Below are 17,060 nucleotides of genomic sequence, written 5' to 3'. Positions count from 1 at the left end.
GCAGCCAGCCCTCTGTCAGGAGCTGCACCACACTGCTGAAACTAGCTGCAACGATATCAGGTTCCTGCCATCTTTTACAGACAAACATTGTGGGAACTCTGAGTTCTGCACTCACCAGCTCTATGCACATTGGAACACTGGAGTAACGTGCCCTGATTGTGGAAAAGAGGAAGGCAGGAGAGGTTCTGCAAGAAGAAAACCTGGCTTCCATACTCTGGGTCCTCCATCTTTCTCTGAATGAAATAGAATTACAGGATCATTAGTGTTGGAAAGACCTCTAAGATCATCTACTGCAAATGTCATCCCCTTGCAATCTTAGCATTAAACCATGTCCTTCAGTGTGACATCTGCTCTTTTCTTGAACACCTCCAGGGTTGGTGACTCCACCACCTCCCTGGACAGCCTCTGCCACTGCCTCACCATTCTTACTGAGAAGAAATTTCTCCTAATATCCAACCTGAATGCAGTGATGCTGAAGGGCTGTGACATCTTGTCTTAACTGTCAGATAGCACATATCAAGCACTTGGATCAATTTTCTTCCATGGTGCATGAGGCAGAAAAAGTGGAGATGCTGCCTTTTTGTCAATTAGGTCTCAAAACACCCTTATATAACCAGGTAGAGTGACTTGCTTATTCCTCTTAACTTTTTACCATTCTCTGTCTCCTTACAGAAAAGATACACATGAAGGCATCCACACTTCCCATGTTCTTACAACAGACTCATTACCCATTTTAAACCCAAATGCACCCTTCTGGAGATACTCGCCGTCTGTATTTGCAGAGAGAATGATGGAGAAAACCAGTAGTTTAGATTTTGTTTCTTATTCCACAAACATGGGACCAGATTCCTTCAGAGGGACTATAATCTTTCCATGATGTGTCCCACTGCACAAATTACAATATCATCATAAAACAGAAAAATGACTGTCTCTTAGAATGAGAACTTTCTGGTCTCATGCTTGTGGGATAAAGTAACAGATCCATCTCATCTCATGGTAAGCCAGAGACCTTGACGGCAGAGCCTCCCTCCAATCTAGATTACCCTCAGTGGGTGGGGTAAACAAATTGTAGAAGCTTAATCAAACCACCTTGAAATCAGTGACTATCCAAATTACCACCAAAGCATCCCTTTACTGCAATGGGTGCAGTGTTTTACCCGGTATTTTGAGAGAAGCTGTGGTTTTATGTCATAGCTGGTCTGAATAGAGGGGTTGCAGGAACTCATGTAGGGCTCCAGCTGAGTCAAAACACTGCTCATCAAGAGATTTCCTAGCAGCCTGGTGGCCAAAGAGGCAGTTTCCTCATCCTTTTATGGCTACAATAGGCACTTCTCATCTCACTCTCTCCAGCCTTCCTTTGTAGGCGAGCTGCATGGTGGTCACACCACACACTCTTTTCACATTCATAAGATAGAAGGAAACGCCAACTGGAAGAGTTTCTCCACCCATCAGTAGAACTGCCATTGGGAGAAAAGCAAGTGAAGTGCAAGAAATGCTCCATTCACACACTCTGCACTCACTGCATTTTCAGTCATAGAGGAGTAGTGCCGTAGTTATCACAAGATCTGTGCAGGAATTGCTTCCAGACATCTCCATCTGGTGAAGGCAATGGGAAAATCCCATTAGGAGCAAGGTTGCAGACTGGATATTTCAGTTGCCAGAGCTGTGATGGCTTTGCCAGCTGCTCTGCAAAAGGTTATGACTTGCATTCAGGGAATAAAAGCACAAAGCAGCATGCTCAAACACCTGTTCTGCACAGGACCACAAACTCCCTAGTCTGTTCCCCCTCAAGGAAGCTGTAGCTCAATAGCATGTACAGACAGCTTTGCAAAGAACAGTTGTGAACACATTAGCAGATGTAACATCAGGCTGCTCAGATATTTAAAAAACACATCCAGAAAGGTGCTGATTATTTGAAGTTGTTCCTTGAGAAAAAAATCAGCTCTGCTCCTGCAGCCCAAGACCTGGCACTCTGCTAACACTGTGCCTCCCAAGCTGCCTTCCAGGCTAAAAATTGCCATGGTTCATGGTCCATGAGGAAGGTGTCCTCCTCCTGAAGGCACACACCTGCACTGAACAGTGCCAGCCGCTCAGCTGGCAGAGGAAAAACCCTGAAAATAGGATATTTTAAGAGGTCAAACTGGGACACGATTGAAATATTCACTTGTTTTTCTAAAATGCTGTGGTTTTTGAGGAAGGGCGCTAGTGTGTAACCCTGTGCCTGCTCTCTAGTGGGTTTATTTTCAGCCTGAAGTTTTGTGTTACCCTTTGGGGTATCTCTTACTCCAAAGAAGACCGCCCACAGAGGAGAGAAATTGAAGTGAGAGAGACCAGATCCACATTCACCCTTAAAGGAAGAGCATAGTCAGCACTGTTCAGCCGTTAGAAGCAATCACTGCTGGAGACAAACAAAACTAAAAATCTTTTTTAAGAGCTGGATGAATTGAGGAACAATGACATCAGCCTGGCTAGTGTGATTCCTCGGCATCAAAAATGACTAAACAACAGAACACAGACTAGAACTCTAAACCCACAAACACTTGCACACCAGTAACGTGATTTATGACAAATTTCTCTTAGGAATTTTCCAGCAAGTGCCATATATTGCATGCGTTAATGATCCAGTGGAAAACAAGAATGCTGTTAGATATCATACTCTTAAGCATGCATTTGTAATGCAGAACATCCCATCACAGAGCATCCTAACAATGTACTCGCTGACAGACAAGCTTCTGAGTTGCACAACAGCTGTATTCTTTTGGGAAAGGCAGAAATTGTTTTCCACTACTTGTTATTACAACAAATACCTCCTCCGTAGAAGAAAGTTATTAAAGAAAGCTCTAAGACCAAGCCACGATATGGTGAACCAAATGGTGTGGGGCTCAGGACAGACCCTCAGCTATTGACAGAGCCCCATATGGGAGACAAGATCACACTCCATCATGTGTAAGGTTCAGTCAGCCCCACACCAGCAGGAGCAGAGAAGTGATCATCCCTCTGTACCGGCACTGGTGAGGCCGCACCTCAAGTGCTGTGTTCAGTTTTGGGACCCTCACTACAAGAAAGACATTGAGGCCCCAGAGTTTGTCCAGAGAAGGGCAACGGAGCTGTGAGGGATCTGGAGAACAAGTCTGATGGGGGAACAGCTGAGGGAACTGGGATTGTTCAGTCTGGGGAAGAGCAGGCTCAGGGGAGGCCTTATCACTCTACAGCCACCTGAAAGGAAGATGTGGTGTGGTGGTGGTCGGCCTCTTTTCCCATATAACTAACAATAGGGTGAGAGAGAACAGCCTCAAGATGTGCCAGGGGAGGTTCAGGCTGAACATTAGAAACAATTTCTTCTCAGAAAGAGCGATGAAGCAATTGATGAGGCTGCCCAGGGGAGTGTTGGAGTCACCATCCCTGGAGGTGTTAAAGAAACACTTAGCTGTTGTACTAAGGGACAATGGATTAGTGGGGAAATATTAGTGGTAGACAGACAATTGAATTAGATGATCTGGAGGTCTTTTCCAACGTTGGCGATCCTACGATTCTACGATTCCATTTTCTACAAGTACAGTTTTACAGTCTAGCTCAAAGCAGCCACGTCCGTTCAGACACCCAGTGACAGCCTATGACAAAGCAGTGACAGGCTTCTCCCTCCATGACTTGTTGAAGAATTGTGTTACCTGCCTTTGTTGCACGTTGATATGTGGGAGCAAAGCGAAGTACACATGCACTGCAATGGAGAACCAGAGGCTGTGCTCCTGCTGTTATCATTGTGTCCTGAACCATGGTCCACATCACTACATATGTGTTTTTTTTTCTAAAGTTTGTCCAGCTATGTACAGCATAAGGCTTTCCAGGACGACATTTGGTACAGAGGAGTACTGTAGCCTCATTCACTTCATTTGAGGCCTTTAGTGCTTTCCCATCCAAATAATAGATGTACAACTTTTAAATTGGTTAAAAGGAGTTGAACAGAAAAAAATGAAGAAGAAAAATACTCACCCCCAATACCCTGGGCGAAACTTTAGCAACCAAGCTGCAATTAAGACATGCATGAGTCATTTAAGACTGGGCCCACTGGGCTCCATGGATTACTGTAGCACCCAAATTTTTCCAGAAATGTCAGACAAGTTTACCACAGCAATTAAGCTGTCTGCCATCTGTAAAAGATTTACCCCAGAGTTTTCTTAATGTTTTTTTTCCTCCTGAAATACATTCAGCTTAATTCTTTCAACATTTTGCCTATCTTTCAAGTCCATATACGTTAAGTATTGCAGAGCTGGCTAGATATTTGAGGGCAACCGTTCCTTCTAAGGATTAGTTGTGCGCTGGTGTACTGAAATTTTATATACAGAGTAACACTCTGAATATGAATTATTTCTTGAGAAACACTGCACCTATTCTTGGGAATGGAGAAGTAAAAACTTTACTAGGAATTTCAGCCAAGGAACCGAGATTAACACTCTTTATTCTCCTCCCAAATGGTGAGTTATTTTCAGAGCACTAGACCAGACTTGAGCTTAATGTCTCCGTCACACTGTATTAAAAATGCCCTATGAGTAAATAAGTGCACTCATAGAGTGACAATGAAAGACCCGAATCCGAAATCTTCAGCGTGTTGGAGAAAGTTCACATTTTCTCAGCAGCATTTAGCGCACCTTGCAGTCCAAGAAAAACAGCAGTTAGAGAAACTGAAGGCTATTCTTGATGTTTCCCTTCCATATACGTTGAGCATGAGCTAGTTGTTCCCAGTGGCCTTGCACTGGTGGGGGTTTGCACTTTTCTGTATGGAAACTATTTGAAGGCACTTTTCTTTCAGGCAATTCTCAAAATGCAGGTTGATTATATGAACAATAACCTGTCCATACCACTTTATTCCTCTTCCTAAGCATTTATGCTTGTGTTGAAACTTCTATTCTCTCACCATGTGCCCAAATACTGTCCTCTAAAATAATCTCTGAAAAACTAACCCATTCACACTTAAAAGGCAGCAGAGGATGATGATCTACCACCTATTCTTACATAGGCACAGAATCCCATTTGGAGATTGCTTGTGACAAAATCCAGGAACAACTGCATGCTGCTTCCAGTTCTGTATACTTGTGTCCAGTTCTGTGCTCCCCAGTTCAAAAAAGACAGGGATCTTCCAGAAGGAAGCGGGAAAAGCGGGGGGCCACAAAGATGGTAAAAGGTCTGGAGCATCTCCCCTATGAGAAAAGAAAGCTGAGCCACCTGAGTCTGTTCATCCTCAGGAGAAGGTGACTGCTGGGGGAAACTGATAGATGTTTATAAATATTTAAAGGGAAGTGGGATGCAAATGGATAAGGCTCTTCTCAGTGGTGTGTAGTGAGAGGATAAGAAGCAGTGGCCTAAAACTTGAACATAGGAAGTTCTACACAAACATGCGGAAGAGGCTGCCCAAACAGGTTGTGAAGACTCCTTCTATAGAGATACTCAAGACCAGCCTGGATGCCTATCTGTGCAACCTGCTGTAGGGTAGGTACTTGCTTTATCACGGGAGATGAACTCAATGATCTCTTGAGGTCCCTTCCAACCCCTGCGATTCTGTGACTGCAAAGATAAACTCAGACCTTAGAGAAATTGGGTATGAGCACAAGAATTTTAACAGTACACAATAAACAACCATGTAACTGAGTGAGAAGAGATGCAGTTACAAAAAGAAATAGCTACATCCCTGTGTGGGGTCCCTCGGAAGCTTCTGGTTCCTGACTTCCCTAATATGTATCTGGGCCTCATCTTCAGGAACCTGCTGTGGTGGTGGCCCCAGCCAATCCTACCACCAGCCCCAGGGACAAGTCCTTGGTCTCACCATATTTGGCTGCCATATCTGCACTGGGGCTCGGGCAGGCAGCTTACTTTCCCCTGGAGCTGCCACTCATCATTCATCCATCAGGTATAACGGCATCAGCCCCTCAGCCATGGGTAGCATCTCCAGCTGGGATGCCTACACCACAGTTGCACAAGTTGGCAATCATCAGGCCTTTGCAGGTTATATTGTAATGCAGCAAAAAGAGAAGTACAGCAGACATTTGTCTTTGGTTGCAATGCTGAAAGCCCCCAAACAGTGCATGGTGAGGGGGAAGGCAAACAAAACTGCTGGGTTAAGCCTTGGTGCTGTCAGTGCCAAACAGGCTTGCTGCTACACCTCTTCTCCACTGCTGTGTTTATTCCTTCGGTTAAAGTATGAGTGCTGGTGAAGGAGGAGCTGACACAGATGTCAAGAGGTTACACTGATTTAAACCAGTGAAGGGCTTCACTGTTTGCTCTTACCCCAGTACAGAAAGGAAAGTTTACAGCACTAAAATGAGGTGCCTGCCTGCCCCACTTTACACACGCTTTCAAAAATATCGTTGCTATTAAGAATAGCGTATGTTAGGCACTAAAAAAATAACAATAATCAGCAGCATACAGTACATTCTTTCCATTAAATATTTTTATAGCCCCTGTGCCCAGGGCTGCTCCCACAGAATAGGAGACAAAAAAATATGGACAAACTTCCAGGCAGGCTGTATATCTATTGCTGCCCAGGAAGGCCAAGAAGGAACAAGCATACCCATGTCCCAAGCATGGCAGCAGCAGTGGAGAAAAGAGGGAGAGGGAGCAGCTATCAAGCCACCAAGGAACCGGGTGGGAAAAATCATGGTCAGGAGCGCTGTTGTGAGCAGAATACTGAGACAGACAAACAGGAACAAAAAAGTTTGAAAGAATAGGCTCAGAACCACTTTTCTGCCCCTGAGACAAGGAGAAGTAATGGAAGCTGAGTCCAGTGTGAGTGGGTTCAGCTCTTCCTTCCCATCAGGATGGGCTACCAAACACATCATCTTCATTGAAACATCGTAGTCATCTTCCTTCTGTTTTCTGAGAACCCTGCAAATGCAGTCACCCAAAGAGGTGCAATGAATGCACTTACAGCATCAGGTTTACCTTAACCAGAGGTGCCACTCCCCTTAGATGCTTCCAGTAAGTGTTTGAAACACTGGAGTAAACTGGAGTAAGCCCTCCCTCGTCTCAATGGTTTCCCAAAAATTTTAACTCCCCTGAAAATGTAGGACACTGACTCATCCATTTCTTACGTTTTTGGTTCACTAACAGTAACTGCTCCATCCTCATAACCAAAGAGGTCACAGGACCCCTGAATCACTTTCCTTCCATTGTCCTTGCTCATGTTGGCTAGGCTCTCACGGAAAAGAGACACGCAGAATTGTGCTGTACTCCAGCACGTTGGCTAAGCAACAGCTGCACAAACATAGAGAGCTGTGTTACCTATCATACTTTAAACCAGTGCCTTCCTCGTGAGATGACTCCTTCAATTCCCTATGGTAAACCTTAAGCTCCACCACAGCAAGGTCCCAATTAGCAAAGCATTCAGACTGTGCTTGTATCAAATAGTGGTCAGGAGGAGGAGGGACCCTATGGGAGCAAGGAACCACAGATCAGTTAAAAACAGAGGGACACAGTAAGAGGAAAATCAAGATAAACCATCTTGTCCCAGGATGTGAAGTCAAATGCAGTGCATATAGCACAGATACCCACTGGGGAAAGGCTGAAGCTCAGCTCTTGACCCTTCCCATTAGACCACCATCTGACTTGAAGTGCACACAGCAGGTGTGGTACAACTTGGGGATCAGGCCCAGCCAGCATATGCTTATGAAAGGTACATCCTGCTTAACCAACCTTACCTGCTCACCAGGTGACCCACCTGGTGGATGATGGAAAGGCTGTTGATGCAGTCTACCTAGACTTCAACAAAGCCTTTGATGCGTCTCCTGGACGTATATTCTCCTGGAGAAGCTGATAGTCCATGCTTGGACAGGTGTACTCTTTGCTGAGTAAAGAACCGGCTGGAGGGCCAGGCCCAGAGAGTGATGGTGAATGGAGTTAAATCCAGCTGGCGACCGGTCATGAGTGGTTTTCTCCAGTGGTCAGTGCTGGGGCAAACATTGTCTAATATCTTCATTAAGGACCTGGATGAGGGGGATTGAGTGCACCCTCAGTTTAAGTTTGTGGATGACATGCAGCTGGGAGTGCCAGACTGCCTGAGGGAAGGCCCTGCAGAAAGACTTGGACAGATTGGATCAATGGCTGAGGTCAAAGGGATGAAGTTCAACAAGACCCAGTGTCCAGTCCTGCACTTTGGTCACAACAATCCCAAGCATTGCTACAGGCTTAGAGCAAAGTGGCTGAAAGCCTGCAGAGGAAAAGGATCTGGGGGTGCTGGTCAACACTTGGCTGAACATGGGCCAGCAGTGCACTCAGCCAAGAAGGCCAATGACTTCCAGGCTTGTATCAGAAATAGTGCAGCCAGCAGGAGCAGTAAGGTGATCATCTCCCTGTACTCAGCTCCAGTGAGGCCGCACCTCAAGTGCTGTGTACAGTTTTGTGCCCCACACTACAAGAAAAACACTGAGGCCCTGAAGCACATCCAGACAAAGGCAATGAAACCAAAAGAGGTCTGGAGCACAGTACTTATGGGAGGAGCTGAGGGAACTGAGATTGTTCAGCCTGGAGAAGAGGAGGCTCAGGAGAGATCTCATTGCTTTTTACAACCACCTGAAAGGAAGATGTGACAAGGTGGGGGTTGGCCACTTCTCTCAGGTAACACTAATAGGATGAGAGGGAATGGCCTCAAGTTGCACTAAGGGAGGTTCAGGTTGGATATTAGGAAACATTCTCAGAAAGAATGGTGAGGCACTTGCTCAGGCTACCCAGGGAAGAGTTGGAGTCACCAACACTGAAGGTGTTTAAGGAAATAGTAGATGTAGTTCACAGGGACATGGCTTAGTGGGCAGTATTGATGGTAGATGGATCATTAGACTAGATGCTCTTAGAGGTCTCTTTCAAACTTAAAGATTCTATGATTCTCTGAGTGTCCAGGCCACAAAGCTCAGCTGATACGGCTGCCTCTCCCTGCCTCTTCTCCAGTCTGCCTGCTCTCTGTCACTGTCATTTTTATGGACTTTTGCCCTCTCTGTATATCCTGAATACAAATTTTGTGAATACCCTGAGAGCTAAATTCTGCCTTAGCCTCCAGTAGTCTTTGCTAACAGAGTCTGGGTGCCAGGCTGACTCTGCCACTCCAGAGCACACATTATACCTGAGAAAGCAACAACCAGAGGTCCCTAAACACAGGCAAGCAGTGGAGTTGCGAACACTGCTGCCAAATCCATAGAGGCAGTTTCCAGATAGCACTCCATGGAGACAGAAACTGGCACTGAAAATCTCCTTTCACCACCAACTCGGAGCTTTTTCTTGACATTCACCAGAAAACTCACTCTGCAGTTGCACACCAGCCTCATCTGCACAGTGATGACAGCGGCTATGTCCTTGGACATCAAGACACATCCTACCATGGGACGTACCCCAAGGGATTGGTTGATTTGGTTTCTGTTTCTTCTCAGTCTGAACCATAAACATGTGGAAAGCACTAAATTATTATAAAACCAATGAACTGTAGGGCTCGGAAGGAACCTCTAGAGATCACCTAGTACAATGCTCTGCTAAAACAGGTTTCCTACAGCAGGTCACACAGGAAAGCAACCAGGAGGGCCTTGAATATCTCCAGAGAAGAAGACTCCACAACCTCCCTGGGCAACCTTTTCCAGTATTCTGTCACCCTCACAATAAAGAAGTTCTTCCTTGCATTTGTATGGAACTTCCTGTGTTCCAGTTTTTGCCCACTGTCCCTTGTGCTCTGACAGCACACCACTGAACAGAGCATGATCCCATCCACTTGATTCCCGCACTTTAGATATTTATAAACAGTGATGAGATCTCCTCTCAATCTTCTCCAGGCTCAACAGTCCCAGGTCTCTCAGCCATTCCTCATACAGGAGCTGCTCCCAGCCCCCAGTCTTCTTTGTATCCCTGGGCCCTCTCTAGTAGTTCCCTTTTTTTCTGGAACAAAGGAACCCAGAAAGAAAAAACTTTGACTGGCAAATATGCATTGAAAACCATGAGCCTGCTTTCCTATACACTGAGGCTATTTCCATTAAAAAAAAATAATAATAATAATGAGCAGCAACACAAAGCCAAGCTTAGAGAAGGGAAAAAGACCAGGAGGTTTGCAGACCACAGTGCTCTGTCTCATGAAACACCACTACTAAGAGGGACACAGGGGTTTAAATCAAGCAGCATGTATTAGAGCACCGAAACTCATTCAACGTGGCAACACTGCCATCCTGCTTCCTAGTGACTCATGCTCTTTTCTTGCAGTCAGCATTTCAAGAGATGTCCCAGGAAGCTTTTTCTATTCTGAAAGTGCTATGGGCTGACTGCTTGTCTCCTTCAGTTTGCTCAAATCTCCTTGTTTGTGCAGCAAATACACATCTCACTATAGAAAAAAATAAGTCTCAAATGTTCATTTCATAGTTACACCCAGCTAGAAGAACTATTTCAAAATTCACTGGTTTCTTGGTTCAGCTTCAGGCTTTATAAATCAACACTTAAGAACTGAATTAACAATTACAAAATAGTAATTAGCTCACCTTACAACTGAAAATGGTTTATTCTTTTATTTTTCTTATGTTAAATACAAAGAAAAGGGCCAAAAGCACAGAGAGAGTAGACTCCTGGATCAAATTAGATTAATCCTGCTCATTCTGTATGCAATGTTTTGGGGAGCAGAGAATCATAGAACCATTAAGAAAAGACCTATAAAATCATGCAGTCCAACCACCAGCCCACCCCCCCCCCCACGCCCACTGCCCACGTCCCTCAGTGCCACATCCACACGGCTCCTGAACACCTCCAGGGACGGTGACTGCACCACCTCCCTGGGCAGCCTGTGCCACTGCCTCACCGCTCTTGCTGAGAAAAAGCATTTCCCATTACTCAACCTGAAGCCACAACCTCCTTTCATCCAGGTGGTTGTAGAGAACAGTGAGATGTCCCCTGAGCCCCCTTTTCTCCAGACTGAATAATCCAGTTCCCTCAGCTACTCCCCATCAGACTTGTGCTCCAAACCCCTCACAGCTTTGCTGCCCTTCTCTGGATACACTCCAGGGTCTGATGGCTGAGAGGAACACAAAACATTATCCCTTGCCAAGCTCTCCCCTGCAATATAAAAAATATTAATCCCCATGACATATTATTCTTAACCAATCCCATAAAAATTAGTGTCTTCTGCTGGCCAACGAAACAAACACCTTGTTGATGGGAATGGGAAAAGGAAAAGATGAGTCCTGCTCTCTGTTTGCAGTTAAAGTCCAGGAGGCTGCCATGGAGCTCCAGCACAGCTCCTAAAGCCAGAAATGTCCACTCACCCTGCTCCAGGGGAGCACTGAAGCCTGAGCTGATCAGTGGGGCTACTTTGTCAATGTAAGCTTGCGATGAAGAAGGAAAGGAAAAGGAGGATGGACGCTGCATTTGTTACTTTGTGTAATAATTCATGGGAACCTCCATATCTTTTATTCTTCCATAAACAAAAGCAGCCAGGATGTGTAAATAAAACAAGGAAACTGGAGATAAGGAAGGAGAAGCTTTCAAGGCAACTGTGAAAACTGAATAATAGCACTAATGTGGGAAGAACAGAAAAAGCTTCTCAATGAGAGAAGGCAGGTTTGGATTTAGAAAGGACTGGAAAAACTCAAAAGGTGAAGGAAAAGTCTTTAAAAGACGCATTGAGCTCATGAGCTGAACAAGATTGAATAGTAAAATGAGGAAAAGGAGATTTACACCTGAGAAAAAAAATCTGTTTCCATGTTTCTGGAGATCAGACCCATGGGAACTGCTGGTGACAGAACAAAGCCCCTGGCATTTGTCCCGGATTGCCCCAGACCCAAAGCTGACCTTTCACTCTCCTCAGTTGTCACACGAATGTCCACTCTGAATGCCTCAGGAAGGATGTCCCTCCTTCCAAAGTCAAAAAAAACATGGTAGAAAAAGCAGATGTAGGTATCAGTCTCCCATACTTGGTTGCCTCAAGGTCCTTATGGTCCTTGAGTTCATTCCATGGCCCTTGTGGTTGGTTGGCAGTGGTAGCACTTGAGGAGTGACAGGAGAGGATCCCTGCACAAGGGGACAAGGTGAATTCTAGGGTTTGGGCATGCTGCTTTCCCCATGGTTTTCAGAACACACTTACCAACATTTTATCTTGTCCAGGGCCACTTCAGCCAAAGGCCTCGGCAGCCATTTTTACCAGAGTGCTAGCATTCACTTGGTCAGCACAGCTCTGCACAATGGCCTCATGCTGCCCTGTGCCTTCCAGGTTTCCTGTGTCTGGCAGCCTTCCCTGACACATGGCACAGCTTTGATGCCTGCAGGCCCAGCTTTGCTCTGCAGGCAGGAGGTCATGTTGAGGGCTTTTTCAAAGCATCCTCCATGCCAGCCCCCTGATAATGACAAATTTTGGTTTGTTGCCTCTTCCAAGGCCTTACAGTGCTCCAAGAAGACATCATAGTCTTATAGTAATCTCACATCCACCACTCTTGAAGCCAGATGTAAAGCAGCCACAGAAAGTTGTATACAGTCATCAAACCATATGAATGGTTTTCTAACTACTGGCAACCGGCGGCACATTAAATATTATATTAACATTCAGCAACTCTTCTGCCGCTTCCTACGCTTTGGCAGCATGTTCTCCCCAGTTTGTCACAAGCTCGCCGTGCAGCCTATGACTTGTTTTAGGAAAAAATCCCAAAAAGGTGGTCATCCTTCCACTGTGCCAGGCCTTCAGTCTGCAACCAGAGAGGAGGCAACACAACAGGACTGTGAGAAGGAGACGAAGCTTTTAAACGGCTGTGCCATGCGTGGAGGCAAAAGCAGCTGGTAGCTGGGCTCCAGCACTGCACTTAGGAGAAGAGGCCAAAAGACCACCAACAGCCTCCAAACATCATTTAAAGAAAAATTATTTGATGAGTTCACAAGGCCTGGCCCCAGAGCGGTTCTAACATGTTGAACTACAAGAAAAGCATTAAGGCCCTGAAGCACATCCAGAGAAGGACAACATAGCTGTGAGGGGTCTGCAGCACAGGTCTTGTGGGGAGGAATGAGAGGGATTGGCCTCAAGTAGCACCAGGAGAGGTTCAGGTTGAGTATTGGGAAACATTTCTTCTCAGCAAGAGCAGTGAGGCAGTGGCACAGGCTGCCCATGGAGGTGGTGCAGTCACCATCCCTGGAGGTGTTCAGGAGCTGTGTGGATATGACACTGAGGGACGTGGGCTGATGGTTAGACTGGGTGATCTTAGAGGTCTTTTCCAATCTTAATTCTATGAACTAATTGCAGTTAATGTTTCTTTCACTCTGTATTATCAGCACCCTACATTCCAGAATAGCAAATTTTACCTGCAATACTTGACTGACCACAGCTTTCTGTAATTCTCCTTCCATACTGGGCACAGCTGGAGGGAAAGGCACATCGCAATGGCAGCACATCACCCCGCACACAACTCACTCTGCTCCAAAAATAGTCATGGCTTCCTCCACCCGCGCAGCCTGGAAATAAAACATATGGAGTTAGCACGGCCACTGATTGGATTTTGATTGCCCTGAAACACTGCCAAGTTTAAAGTGGAGAGTGCGGCCTGAAAGGAAATACAGTAGACACGAGACAATTTATTTGTTTCTGAGCAGGGACCTGGCTGACAGGCTGCGTCGAAGGTGGCTAACAAGAGCAACATGTTCCCATATGGAAACCATATGGGGAAATCAGCCAGGCTCTGAAAACATGGCACAACGCATGGATCGTGGCAAGAGGAAAGAGTGGAGTGCTGTAAAATCGGTGCCAATCACAACAGCAAATTGCTGATGGATAGTGCTGATAAATAGCTGAAATAGTTAACATACTGGCAGGTCTCAGATACAGCACTCTAAAGGCCAGAGAAAGAAAACACAGGCACTGGGGGCACTTGAAAAGGTAAGAGTGTGATAGCTGGCATCATGAGTGGTTGTATTTCCAGCAGTCTCTTGCTTCCACGAGGGCCTTCAAAAACCTGGAAAAGGGAGGAAAAAAAAAAAATCATAACGGGATGGCTGTGACCTTATTAAAGGTAGCAGCAGTCATTTTGTCTCCTGAGAGCAGCTGCATAATAACAACTGAAAGCGCAAATATTTACCCCGGGGTTGGGGGGGAAGCCTTGCAGCCAGGAGGGAAGCACGAGGGGAACTGCGAGAAGGAGACATATGGGCGATGGGCGTCCCCGTGGGGGACAGAGGGAGAAAAGGGGCAGAAAGGGGAAGGAAGCGTAATGCCCCGGCCCGGGCAGCAGCCCAGCGTCTCCCCGCTCCCAGCCATACCGACAGGCTCCCGGCTGGAATCGTGAGCTGGGCTACATCGCCCTCCCGCGGCACCGCTGTGCACGTGTATATGATGCATCCTTTATATTAATTGCATGTATCACAGCTGAAAATCTGCTCTGTCAAATAGCGTTACTGTGCTCTTTGTAGCTGTCGTAGTTTCCGTGGAAATAAATAGGAGGTATTAGTTTCGGAGCAAAGTACAGATATGTGTGTGCATATATATATATAGCACACACACCCTATAAATATTTGTACATATGCATATTAAGTATTTATATACACAGTATATGTATATATACACACATATAAAAGGTACTACTGGAATTAAACAAACACTAGAAATGACTACTTAACCTCAAAACGTTTCAGTCAATAACAAGCCCTTTTGAATTCTGTTTTCTTTTGTTTGTCAAAATAGCTGAAGTTTGTCTTTTTTTTTTTTTTTTTTTTTTTTTTTTAAATAGACCCCTCCATCCTCACGTTTCCAAGTTATTTTGGTTCAGTCACTCAAGAAATAAAGAACCAATAGCGGATATCCCAAGCTGGAAGGAGCCCACAAGGATCGAGTCCAACTCCCGGCTCCACACAGCACCACCCAAGAGAAGAAAATGTTCACACAGTTTTAAATCAAAGGGCAAAAAAAGAAAGAATTCATTGAACACACAGAAACACAAACAATCCGGTAACCTGAAAGCCACCAAGGTCCCATTTGGTGCTGGTGATGAGTTGCTGAAATATTTGCAGGACAGTATATAGGTTACAGAATCACAGAATTGTAGGGGTTGGAAGGGACCTCCAGAAATCATCGAGTCCAACCCCCCTGCCAAAGCAGGTTCCCTACAGCAGGTACAGCAGGTTACACTACTGTTGTCTTTCAAGCACAGGATTCACTGTTCATACTGCCCACAAAGTTCTGGTTTTTCATTTTCTTAATGTTATAATTTTAAAGATACATGCAATTGATTTAAAAAAAAGCAAAAAAACTTACTCTGTAGAAAAGGTATTCCTTTTCCGCATCACTCCTCAAGATTTATAGCTTTCATTTTCACAGGTGACAGTTCAGAAACTGTTTTGCTTGTTCTGGATATTTCTACATATTTCTTTCATGTCTTCAACAATAGCAGGATTTTAACAGTAATTTTATTTGTTGGTTAAATTTATATGCGATTTACACAGGAGAAAAGTGGTCCAAACCTTACAGAAATCAACAACATTTACAGTGACTGAGCAAAATCCTTGCAGGAAAACAACACATTCCATTACAGTTTCATCTACCCTCCAACATCCTTTCTCTGTCTTTGGAAGATTCTCAGAGGTAGATTCCTCCCCAGAATTACCCAAAATACTATTCCAGGACTATTAAAACCAATCCTGAAGATGACCTCAAATTCCACCCAACTCGTGCTGTGGGGAGGGCTGCCCAGGGCCCCATCCAACCTGGCCTTTAACACCTCCAGGGATGGGGGACCACAGCTTCTCTGGGCAGCTGTGCCAGCGCCTCACCGCCCTCTGAGTAAGGCATTTCCCCCTGTCGTCTAACTTAAATATCCCCTCTCATAGCTTGAAACCATTCCTCCTTGACCTATCACTATCTACCTATGTTAGAAGTCAGTCCTCCAGTTTGGAAGTTCCTTTATAAAGTCAGCAGTGAGGTTTCCCTACAGCCTTCTCTTCTCCAGGCTGAACCATCTCCCTCAACCTATCTTACCAAATACCAAAAGTACAGCACACATAAATACTACTTCAAGCCTGTTTCTGAACAACTTGGGATCGCTGCACCTTTCCTGCACAGCTGGGTGATGCATGGTTAGTGAGTTTCTGACTCTCAAGGCCTGACCAAAGGGATCTTTTTTCAGTCATCACAAAATGGGTTTGACACTTAAGATTTCTCACCCCATAATTACACTTTTAAGGTCAGAATGTTTAAGTGTATCAAAAATAATAACAACAATAAAAGTGGGCCAGAAAATAACAGCTGGGTAAGTCGCTGGAACAAAATATAAAAAAACACTTTTTGTCTTTGAAACACATGAACAACACTGTCCAAGTGCAGCAATGGCCAAAGCACTTTTAATCTTGTTTTAAGCACACCTTTAAAACAAACCACAACAATGGACACAGCTTCCCGCATCCACTTCCTGCTATGAACCATTCTAATTCTTTGAAATAAATATGTTTTGGGTTATTTTGGTTAGCATGATGTTTAATATCATTCCCCCACTGTGTAAGTGTGTCAAATACACCAAAGATTTAACATCTGCTACCAATAATTATCCAGAGGACCTCGAGTCCTCTATTTTAAGATTATTAGGATATGATACAGGTGGCCAAATCATTAAAATATGGGTTCAATTCAATACTCATGAATTTTCATAACACGCATGGGATGCTGACGTCTGGAAGCCACATGTTGAAGCTAAGAAGGCATGGTTGGCTTACCTCCCAGACAACTGACCATTATGGAGGGCCCTGAGTCCTCTGCCTTGCCCTGATGGAGTCACCACATTGAGGATCAGAACCTGCTGCCTGGTGGAGAATGGCATCAGATGCGGCTGAGCCCAAATCAGAACCAAACCATACAACATCTCAAGAATAAACCAATACAAAATCTGATCTACAGTGCTGACTTGGAAAAAACATTTTTGTTTTCCTTTAAATACAATTATTAAGTTCATTGAAAAGCAACATTTACATGTGCTTTAGAAAGCTGTGTCACCAGTCGTGGGTGCCACTGACCTGACCAGCCTCCAGTTTTTATTTCTGACCTGTGTCATCACCTCCACACTGACGTGCTCCATTAAAGTGAATGAACATAG

This window comes from Tetrao urogallus, assembly GCF_951394365.1.
Source record: "Tetrao urogallus genome assembly, chromosome: 1".
NCBI classification, from domain to species: domain Eukaryota; kingdom Metazoa; phylum Chordata; class Aves; order Galliformes; family Phasianidae; genus Tetrao; species Tetrao urogallus.
This window is presented reverse-complemented; position numbering follows the sequence as displayed.